The sequence below is a fragment of the Quercus robur genome, chromosome 3, assembly GCF_932294415.1.
Source record: "Quercus robur chromosome 3, dhQueRobu3.1, whole genome shotgun sequence".
Classification (NCBI taxonomy): Eukaryota; Viridiplantae; Streptophyta; class Magnoliopsida; order Fagales; family Fagaceae; genus Quercus; species Quercus robur.
Window position 1 is genome coordinate 33167489 of NC_065536.1, and position 12422 is coordinate 33179910.

The window sequence follows — 12422 nt, forward strand, 5'->3', positions numbered from 1 at the left end:
CTATTTAGCTTCTTTTTATATGTTTTATGCTCCATAAGTTTCTATTTGCTTTGTTCACATGCTTGTTTGCCTTTAACATGCCTAAATTAGGGTTTTATGCTTGTTTCTTGCTTTGATGCCATGAAGATGCATTCACATGCCCATTCATGATGTCATAAGTGCTAATGTGCTACAAGGTAAGTAAGGTAAGTCATGCATTCATATGAACATGCATTTGGTTGATTTAATCTTTTCTTGATGAATATACAAAATAGATACCATGCTCTTAATTAATAATGTGATGTTGCTTGCTGCCATGATTGGTTGCTACTTTGTTTGATATGTATGATGGGGTTTCACATGTTAGATGTATGCTAGGGTTTATTTGGGTATGGGTTTGGCTCTTTATTGCTTTTATGGATAGGTATGATATGTTGTTTTGGGATGAATGATGCCATCATTGTATATTTAGATGTATGCTAGTGTGTGTGTGAGTTTAAGATACAAGTATTGAACGTGGTTTTATCAAGGTTAAGACGTAAGACACAATGATGGGAGGCCAACCTTAGGGTTGGGTGATCTTGGGTGCCTAACACCTTTCCAAGAGTATACCTAAACTCTGAACTCATATATCTGGTAGTAAGATCAAAAGGTCCTTCCTTGGGAAAACGCTATATATATGGTTCCTAAACCATTGCAAAAACTAGGCGACAACTCCAAAGCCTCCCTTGTGTCCACAATTGTGCTCTTATACTTCATAATGAAGTTTCACAAATGTGACATTTATTAAGAACGTGTTTAATAGTAATGAAGGTCATGGTCTTGGAAAAATACAATGATAAACTATCATATAAATCTTACTTTTTGAGAAGAAAGATGGTGATGATGCACAAAATTTTCAATAAGTCGATCATCCAGGCGTATAGTAACATGGGGGTACCAAAAGAATGAAAGGTGAAGAACCTATAGAGAGCACCGATGAGGTGCCAGCCAAAGACCCTCCAAAGGTTAATTCAGTAACTGAATGATCTCCAATAAATCTAAAAGTATGAGAACTAGGAAATTTTATGTACCTTAGAAAGGAGAAGGCTTGGTGTTTATATAGTGATGTAGAGCTAACCATGTTTCCCTTGAATGTTGGCTCTTTCCTTACAGGGAGCATACAGAGTTAATGCTTTGAGATCTTCATGTTTAACTTCCCATGTTTGGAGGATACAAATATATAGGAAGATCCTTGGGTGTGGTGTACAAATTCTTTCTATATGGAGATAGTTGAGTGGAGAATATGTAAGCTAATATATAAGGTTAAGTACAATGGATCGTCCATCATAGAATACTCGTAGACATCTCATTTTGTACCCCTTACAACTCATGCCCCTGTTTCCCAATGACGACATCACTCAAAGGCCTAGGATTGATTTAGAGCTTAATCTTATGAAACTTTAACTTAGAAGAATGTTTTGGTAAAGAAATGTGTAGGAAAAAGCATGCACACACATGCACGCATGCCTTTTAAGTATGTGAACACATATGTCGACGCCTCTTGGTTACTTGATCACCCATCATGGCAATGCTCGTGCACCTTTCTCTCGATGCAATAAATGTTATGGAGGTGTGTTGTACCTTGGATGTGTGATTGGAATATAAATCTATTTAAAGGAAATTACCAAGGGTAAGTGAAGTCCCCACCAATCATTGGGTTTTTCTAAGGTATGATTGGTCACCTAACTTCATTTGATTTTATTACCGATCCTAAGCTAAGAAAAAGGTTATTTTTCCTAATCTAATATGGATGGGTAAAAAATATTGATTCTTAAGTTCAGAAGTTTGGTTACGTGTGGAGAAAGTGTTAGGTACCCCATAGCGCCTATCCAAGGACAGCCCTTTGTTTTGGTAAAACCATAATTTTTAGACATTGGCAATTGAAAACAAGCTATTGGAATTAGCTTACGAGGCTTTAAACATTTTGGGCTTTGAGGTTTGATTTTGGAATGAGTATGGTCCCAGTCGATGTTTTCTCAGTGCATATGCAATCGATGCCAAATTTTCACAACAAAAATCTGGCAGCATTTCACCTTATTTTAGTGGTGGAAATCCCCCAACGCTTCGCCGCAGGTGCATCATAGCACACAAAATGCTATTCTCACCAAGCTTTTACTGTAAGAATATGGCAACAGGGGGCCTCATTTTCACGGCAAAAATCCAACAGAGTTTCGCATTTGGTGCGCTATGGCGATTGACAAGGTTTCGCGTCTGTGTATACGACGCCTATCGACATGCTGTACTGAGACAACCTGAAGCCCTTCAAAGTATCAAGCGTGTTAATGCATGTCGCATACACAAGGAATCCAGTGTCACTAGGTGACATGGATCGGGACAATCACACCACGCTGATCGTGCACACAATATAGGTCATTTTTCCTAATCTAATATGGATGGGTAAAAAATCTTGATTCTTGAGTTCGGAAGTCTAGTTAAATGTAGGTAAGGTGTTAGACACCCCACAACGTCTGTCCAAGGACAGTCCTTTGTTTTAGTAAAACCGTAATTTTTAGACATTGGCAATTGAAAATAAGCTATTGGCATTAGCTTATGGGGCTTTAAATGTGTTGGGCTTTGAGGTTTGATTTTGGAATGAGTATGGTCCCAGTCGATGTTTTCTCAGCGCGTTTGGAATCAATGCCAAATTTCCACGGCAAAAATCCAGCAACATTTCACCTTATTTTTGTGGCGAAAATCTAGCAATGCTTTGCCGCAAGTGCATCATAGCACACAAAACGCTATTCTCACCAAGTTTTCACTGTGAGAATATGGCAACAGTGTGTCTCATTTTCACGGCGAAATTCCGGCAAAGTTTCGCATTTTGTGCGCTATGGCGCATCGACAGGGTTTTGCATTTGTGTATACAACATGTATCGACATGCTCGTACTGAGATGAGCCAAAACCCTTCAAAGTATCAAGCGTGTTAATGCGTGTTGCATACACGGGGAAACCAGTGTCACTGGGTGACATGCATCGAGACAATCACACCGCAATGATCGTGCATACTGAAAGCTCAGATTTGTGCAAAAACCCAAGAGCTTGTTTAAACCCCTAATTAAAAATTACGGCTAGATAGCTTTTACTCTAACTTATACTAAGTGCAGAATAAGAGTAAATAAGCGCAAAGAACCGTTAACACTACCCTAAGCCATATTCATCCATTATCAACAATAAAATGAAAGCTAAAAAAGTAGGGAAGAGAGATGCAAACATAAGATAACATTGAGATGTGTTATAGAAAAGGAAACTGAAGAACTCGACGAAAAACCTCTCCGTGACCCTCCAAGTCAAATTTAGAGTACACAAATAACAAAAGACCCTCCAAGCCTAGTCTACCCCATGTACTTGAGCCCTCCAAGCTCCTGCTTCTAACTGACTTCTCGGAGCCTTGTCTTCTCTAGCTTTTCGGATCCTACAATTCAGCCCGATTGCATTCACCAATGAATGGCTCCTTCCAATATTTCCCAGCAGCACCAAAATCTCACTTTACACTCATAATGGGTATGGTAAGTGTTTGGGCTAGCAACCTCTCAAGAATATAGAGATAGAGAGGTAGGAGTTGAGGAAGACCACAAGGAAATGTATAGATGATTGTGGGTATAACAATATCTGATTCTCAAGTGTATTTTCTAGGGTTTTCTCTCTGAAAATCACTCCTTAAAATTTGTGAGTAATGAGGGTATATATAGTGTAGGTAAAGACTTGGTAAAGCAAAACACAACTTTTTGCCAAACAAAGTTTTGCAGGTCATTCGCGGGTTAGCCTTACTCGCGAGATAGTCGCGAAAAATCTAGCATGGCACAACACTTCATCTTCCAGTCATATGCTTTATACGTGGCTCTTTTTGCAGGTTGCTTCTTGGGAGACAGTTGCGAGCCAGTTGCGAAATCCACTTGTTCAACTTTTGAAGCTTGATTCTTCATCGATCTCTCACACTCATCCCTTACAATTAATCACACATACATACAGGGAAAATGATTGAAGAAATTACAATCAAATTACAATTAATCCCACACACAATATAGCATGAATTTGAACCTATGACAATCGCCTTGAGCACATACCTATACTACAAGTTTAAGAGCTCTCATGACTAGAGAAGGTCACTCACGTAGACACGAGAGTCCATCATACAAAGTGCACAATCACCCATATACAAACAGATATAGATATACATACATCATGCACAATACAACCACATAGAGCAGAAAAGTAAATCAGACATTGCCAATGTTCCAAGGGTATGTCCCAATAAGGTATAAGAGATATAAAACAGATATTGACATACCCAAGGAACGCGGCTTAAGCAAGGAGTAAGAAAAGTATAAGGGGTATAGACAAGTGTCCATAGCTCCATTATATTAGAGTATGGACGACACAGATAAGCAAAGAGTCATGCATGAACATGTAGGCAAGCATACAAAAAGAATGCATAGAAAGCCAAACTGGTGGCACAAAGCAAGCATGGCAAGGAACATTGCATGGGGTAGAGAAAGGGTATGCATCGAGCAAACCAACATCACTAGGATGCGTCTCACAAGTGGTTACACTCCAACAAGCCATAAGAGGGATGGATGTAACCACACAAGGACAAGCCCACAGGGGGCACAAAGCATGACAAAGCCTAGATCTGAGAGGCAAGCATAGACATAAAGTATAGAAGTAAGTAAACATACATATGCATATAAGGAAATGATCCAAACCCTTTGATATAGGCCTAGGTGTGTGGATGTAGATCTAGACCACGTGATCTAGATCTACACCCCACGAATAAGGGCCAAAACACAAGAAAGAGAAGATATCAAGGGACAAAAGGGTTATAAAAGCACATGGTATAAGCTACCAACATATAGATCTAAGCACAAAAATGTGGCATGGAGCACATAAACACATAGATCTAAGCATAGGCATGACACAGGGCCCAAAGAGACATAGATCTAAACATAGACACATAGATCTAGGCATAAACATGGCAAAGAACGCATAGGCATGTAGATCTAAGCATAAGCATAGCATATAAAGCATAAGCATGTAGATCTAAGCACTAACATGTAATTAGACATATCCTAACCCTCTTGGGCTAGGCCAACAACATCAAAGCAATAAATCATGGCAAAAAGCAAGGAAACATACTAGAAAAACCATAAAACATGCTAGGGAGCAAAATAAAGTAAGAACAAGCTAGGAGAAGTGATAAAACATATTATTGAACAAGAAAAAGTTAGAAAAAGTTATGAAAATAAAAGGGTGTGGATTGTAGCTAAAGAGCTACATCTATACCCCTAAACCTCAAATCCAAGGTATGGAACCAAGGAGAGGAAGATTAGGTGCAAGAACACTACCCGGTGATTTAAGGGGAAAATAGAAGAATCAAAAGTGTTTGGATATGTTTGGGAGAGAAATTAAAGAAAAGAGAGAAAGGATCTACCTAGAAAACTGCCCAAAATCTTTTTTTTTTTTTTTTTTTTTTTTGTAAAATGAGGGGTCTGGACGCATTTATAGCTTGATTCTGACCCTTTGGCTTCCGACCACACAAGGGCCGCCAGCCACCCCTGCTGACATCAACAGTTTTAGATTTTCTGGTCCAGTTTCGAATGCATGTTTGAAGGTCTTCTCAGAATTGGATTGAGCTGATCTTAGTGTCCCTAGAAAGCTCTAGATGTCTAGTTTCCAAAACACCAAAGAAATTGGAAATTCAATGGTTGGATCAAAAGTTATGGCTTTAGAAAATGTGCTGACGCGCTTTGCACGGTTTTCTGGATATCTCAACCGTTTTAACAATAGTCGTTGGAAAGGGAATTAGATAATCTTCAAAATGCACTAGTTCTAACCCGTTCTAATGGTCAGATCAAAATTAGGGTTTTTGGTGCCCCCAAGAGTCAATGTCAGGTCAAACTTGACAAAAATCTTCGAGTGGCTTAAGTTTGATGTAAAAGCATGAAAATTTTCATTTTGAGAGGACTTTGACTCATTTGACTTTTGGTCAACCTAGAATTGACTAGGGGCATTTTGGTCAATTTGATCGAAAAAGGCACTTTGAGTGCTTCGATGCCCAAATGGGTTGCACCAAGTCAAGAAAAGAAGAATATAGAACTTGAGTACATATCCTTCTTGGAATTGAACATGTACATTAGAATTGAGGTAAGAGCCACCTAGAATAGAAGAGATTGAGATAGAGATAGAAGTCACACAGAGGCAATATCCTCACCAGATCAGAAGAGATTAAGATAGAGATAGAAACTATCTAGAGAAGTTTAAGGCAAAAGCCCCAAATGGACACCATAGAGATGTATCCTTTTAGCTTATAATTTCACCTTATTTGCTTGGTTGATAGTTGAGGTCGTTGGCCATGTTTGTTTTTCTTTTTTAATAACTCTAGGATGGTAAGTCACTTGTCTTTTGCTTGCAACTAGCAAAACAAGTTCTTGGATAGTGAACCTGTTGTTGCTCGTTTGCCGAGTTACAAAGGTGGAAATTTGGACATACGAATCCCACGCAACTTTGCAGAGAGTTGCACCCTGCCCCATGTATGCGTGTTGCTTGCTGTGTGCGTTGTGGGCACAAGTGCCTACAATGCATAGTGTCATCCTCGCAGTTGGGTGAGTACACCTTGGCCTAGGTTGGACCATGGCAGAGAAATGGAGTCGCCACCTAGATTAAATCTAAGAACCATAAATATAGCACTTTTCGTGGAAAGATTGATCTTTTACCAAAGCACATGTTCGAAATTTAGGTATGGGGATGGGAAGGTGTTAGGCATCGAACCCCACCCGACCCGTGGGTCGGCTTCCACTTATTGTGTTCCAAGTCTTAATCTCATTAAAGGCAGGTTTAATACATTATTCTAACTCACATACACTCTAGCAAGGAAATATGAGAAAGTGAGAGGGTAAGAGAGGGATTGAGCTATTTATAGGAAACCAAAAGGGTCATTGAAGTGACATGAGCCAACCAGGAAGCGCCACGTGGCAACCTTTTTGAAGAACAAAATGACGCAACATGTAGACTGCTAGGATCAAGCCACGTGTCTTCATCTAGGACGTCGAATCTCAAGCCACACCAAAAATGCCATGTGGAAAATCCATCAACCACTGGAAAATCACCACGTGTAAAATAATAATAGTAGCAACCATAATTTCAATAGTAGTATGGATGAAACAAGGACAAGGGGGCAATTGATGGAGGGCTGAGTAAAGTCCAATTCATCCATGTGTGCCGTTCATGACCAAACCATGTCTAGAACAATTCACGAGGGGGACCAACAAAAAGTATCATGAATATAAATAAGGTTCGTCTACAAACCTCATGATTGTCTAGGAAAACCTAGTCATCCATGCCATATAGGGGTACAAATGACTAAATAACACTTAGTAAATTTCGAAGGATTTTTCTACACACTCTATGCAATCCGACCATGATTTGTCATTCTAGAATGTGGGAAGGGTCCCCGAAATCCACTTCATTTTCTCCATTAACTCCACACATCTTCCACGATGATAGTGGACCCGAACAAGTAGACCCACTCCTAACTCTTTATAAAAGGATTAAGTCTCTTTCAACTGACGTAAGTTTTACTATTCATTAATTCACCATCCTTGTTTTTTAGAGAGAAAATTGACTTAATCGTCAGAGGGTCCTTGGTCGGTTCACATCGGTCACCCTTGACAGTCTTTCTTTTTCTGTTCAGGTCATCAAGTCATCACTATAGCCCGTAGCATTCAACCTATTGATTTTCTTGCATCATCACTAATAATAATATTTGTGAGAGGAAATAGAGGCTTTCCGGAGTCAAAATTCAAATCCATTATAGATACACGATATTGCTCTTAATCATGCAACTCAATTCACCCATCTTAGTGGGCATTAAAAACTATACACTATTTCCAAACAAGGGTAACTAATAGTCATTTTGTTTACTACCTACATGTGGGATACTTGTTTTGAAGTGGATGTGTTTCGTACTAAGTTTGTAATTAGTTTGTAACATGTAAGTAATTACTAATGGTACAGGGCGCATTTAGTAATGTTGTTCTAGTAACATTATTTATGTGTTGTAGAAATACGTGTGGGTGAAAAAGTATTGTAAAAATACATGTTATTTTGTTTAAATAACGAATACTGTTATTTAAACAACACAACCGAATAGGCTCACAGTTATGCACCTTTTCTTTTAGTAAAATATTTAACTCATTCTATACAACCTAAAAATAAATAAACACCCAATGTAACACTTAAAATCTTCTACAATTGCATCCATATTTTTCTTCAACTCCATATCCCCATCTTCACCATATGTTTCATCACGTGTGAAGACCTTCTCATTTGCTAGATCTCCAAATCAATCTAGCATCAAGTTTCTTTTCCAGGTCAAAAATTTTGCTATGAAGTTTATCCTTTTCTCTCTGCCATCGCCAATCAAACACAAATAAATAATGCAAGTTATATAATTGATACACATTTTAATTTTTTCTTCTTTAAGATCTAGCTCAAGAGAAAGAATGTAAAACACACCTTATGTTCCTTTGCCAACCTTAACACTCTTTCATTAGCATTTTTTGGCTCTAAGGTTGCCCTTTCAACCTGAAAAGGCAAGATGTTCAATTGTCAACAAACCAGACTTTAAATTTTTTGCTTCAATAAGGAAAAAAACACCAAAGAAATTCATCAGAATACTCAGTTCCCAAGGTTTTGCAACAACGCTCAAGTCATAGTACACCTAGGTATAATGGTAACCCTGGCAAGAGAACAACAATACCACAAAAGGAAGATGAAGATTTATTTCTTCCTAAGTAGGATATTAAAAAAAATTGCAATTCCACATGTCCCCTCCTGAACATCTCAACTGATGTGGCAGGGGTAGTACCGATATGAATTAAGTAGACCATGATCAAATGCAAAGCAAAGGGAGGCCAGGGTGGCTATTGCCTCCCATGGGATTGATTTTTTTTTAATATTTATTATATATATATATATATATAGAGAGAGAGAGAGAGAGAGAGAGAGAGAGAGAGAGAGAGAGAGATAAACCTTTGTACTATATGCCCCAATTCTTCCACTTTTTTAGATATCAAAACCACATAATCCCATTTGAAAGTAAGAGGTTTTGATGGGATTAAGGTAACATCAAAGGCACACCAGGAGAATTATTGGTCTTTACTAAGAGAATTTTTACTTCCATTAAAATTTTATTTGTAGCCATACCTTATTTGAAATATACATATATTTTCCTTCAACTAAATATGTTACTGCCCCCTTAAAAAAAGACCCTAGATTATATTATAAAGAAAAAAAAAGTGTGTTCATTAGAGAGAAGCAATATACATAAAATTGGCCTAAACAATGTGGCTAACTAAGGAGAGAGTAATATAAGAATGTATGATCATAATTCAATGTAGAGAAAAAGAGGTTGATTAATTTGGTGACAAGGTGACTATGAAAAGCTGTGGGTCAAGTGCACTAATTTATAAGTTAATGCCTTTACTTTTGGCTAACCTGGCCCCCACTAAGCTATAAATGCCCTGGCCTAAGCAGTAACAATCTCGTGACCAGGCACATACAGTTACAAGCTAATTTATGCATAAATCACCTCTGACAGGGCTTTTTTCGAGTGACTGTTTTATCAACCTAAAGCTCAAAGTAAGTGTTCGATCTATAATAAGGTTAATCAAACTTTGATAGAGTTTTCAATAGTTTAATTCAAGACCACACAAAGTAATGCTTATGAACATACCTCAATGGCCTAAGCAAATACTAGGAGCTGAAGTGAGGGCAATTAGGGACTTTTTTTGAAATTGCAACTTGGTCTTTGCCTTTTCACTCAATTGTTAAGAGCATTCATCTTTTTTGAAAACAATACCACAAATTCTTAAGCATAAAGATTCTTCATGCAAGTAAAAACATCAGGCACATGTATAAAGGGTCCATTCCTATGATTGCAATATATAAATTCCCTACAAATTAAATATATTCGACATTGATTGATTTCATCACAAGAGAATAAAGCCTTTAAAATAAAGTGTATTTCCCTTGTACTCTTTATAACTCATAAAAATGATAAAATGGCAAACACAGTTGAACAGAAAGTAAATGACAAAAATTGACTCACAGTTATATGGGCTGCATGTAGGACTTAGGAAACTTCCTAGAGACATTCCAATCTTCTTAAGTGGTCAAGAATACACGCTGGTGATGTTGTAACAGAAGGGGAAAAAGAATAAATGAAATCAACATCTAATATGATAATTTATGAATATTAAATTTCAAATATGTATGCATTTATAATGAAAAGAATGGAAGATTGAAACATAACCATGAAAAAAATGAATTTAACTAATCACCTCTCCTTAACTACCAATAGGAAGCATCATTCTCTAGTGCGACCTCTTTTTTTAGAGTAATAGCACAAGACAAGCAGCCTGGTCATACTGAAGCTTGATTTAAAGCAAAAATATTATGTTAAAGATAACCACTACATTGATGTTGGTTGAAAACATAGATATTATGTTAAATAAAAAAGTGAATAGAAAATTAAAATAACAAAACCACAATATACAACTTTAAGAGCTAACATAAGAGAACATTTGTTGCTTTGATACTCTAAATCTTTGGCTATCTTCGATTTAGGTATCAATATCGATAAAATCAAGCAACATTTTGAGATAATCTAAGTCAAGGCCCTCAATTCAAAGAATATCTTAATTTTTTTAGGGGAGAAAAAAAATCTGGAACTTTTGCAATATAATCATAAACTAAAAACATAGGTAAAACTTAGTGTACCTAGTTCGCAAGACCACTACTCATCGGTATCTCGTTCCGTTTAGGGCATGTTCTTCGGTTATGCTTCTCTTGGTTACACAAACCACATTGCACCTTCCTCCCCCCCTCCTTCCATGGTGTGGTTTTTGGCCGTTTCCCTCCCTCATCCATCTCATTCTTAATTCGTATTGATACAGGGCGACCTTTCTCTTGGATTAATCGGGGGTTAGGGATGACCCTTCTAGTTTCTTCAAGATCCAACCAAGTTAATCTATCTTTCAATGCTAGGAAAATAGGTGCATAGCTGCAGAACAATGCATTCATGCTATAGCATGGGACAATATACTGCTTTGCATCATGTTAATATCTACTACAAACTGCAATGACATCTAAACATGGTATCTTGTACAGTTTTCATTTCTCATATGTTCAAGTTCTCTGCAGGAAATTAACTCCATGCGTGTGATCCCTCCCACCAGTACTCCCTGGATTATGTGGTGTATCTACTTGATAGGATTGTTGTTACGCACTCAATCTCGTCACCCTGTGATACTCTGCTAACGCCTTCTTTCTCATGAAGATAACCAAGGCATATTTACACCATTTTTTACCTGAATTCAATTGCTCTATACTCTTATTGCAACGATCATCGAAGTAAGCATTCAGTTTGAAAAATGTGTATCACCTTTGTCGTAATGGTTAGGCTTCGAGCACCCTTTAAAACACCATTGAAGCACTTGGAAACATTTGTAGTCATCGCCCCATAATGCTAACCCTCGTCAAAAGCCAAAGCCCATTTGTCTTTAGGCACATCACTGAGATATTGGTGTGCTTCCTACTTGAGATTTTCAGTTAATTCGAAGGTGGTATTGAACTTTTGCCTTTGGGTAGTACTTGCTACCCTCCATACTAGATTCTTTAAAATTTCATCTTTCCATCTAGTGTTGACATTACTGCATGGATGACGGAGGCAGTAACAATGTTGTGTCATGGGAGGCTACAAAAATCGAGTACTAGTGTCTCTAAAGATAGCTTGTATTCCAAGGTGTTTGTCAAATATGATGCATAGATCTGTCTGGTTGGTAACATACCTTCTTATGCAAGCCAAGAACCAACCCCAAGTCTCTGTGCTCTCGCTTTCGACAATGGCAAAAGCTAGTGGATAAATCTTGTTGTTAGCGTCTGTTGCCATTGCAATCATCAACTTCCCTTTATATTTGTCGTATAGGTGGGTTGCATCAATGCTAATCACGGGCCTACAGTGCCTAAACCCAACAATTGATGGACCAAATGCCCAAAATACAAAGTTGAATGTACAGGTTCCCATTCATAATTATCGTCCACTAGTTACTTAAACTTTGTACTCAGACTTGAATCTTTCAGTCTTGCCAAAAAACGCGGCAACTCCACATACGACTCCTTAAAATCCTTATATATAGCTGCAATGACCTTTTGTTTGGCATCCTATACCTTGTAGGTGAACCATAATGATTACATTAGAAATGAATACAAGTTAAGTAATTAAATTTGAATAAAACAAATCAAACCTTTTAAGGCTCTAAGATGAAAATAATCTTTCTTTTCCTTGTAAACATTAGGCATGTTATTTCTTTCTCTTTCCCTTTATTGTTTTTTCTTATTTTCT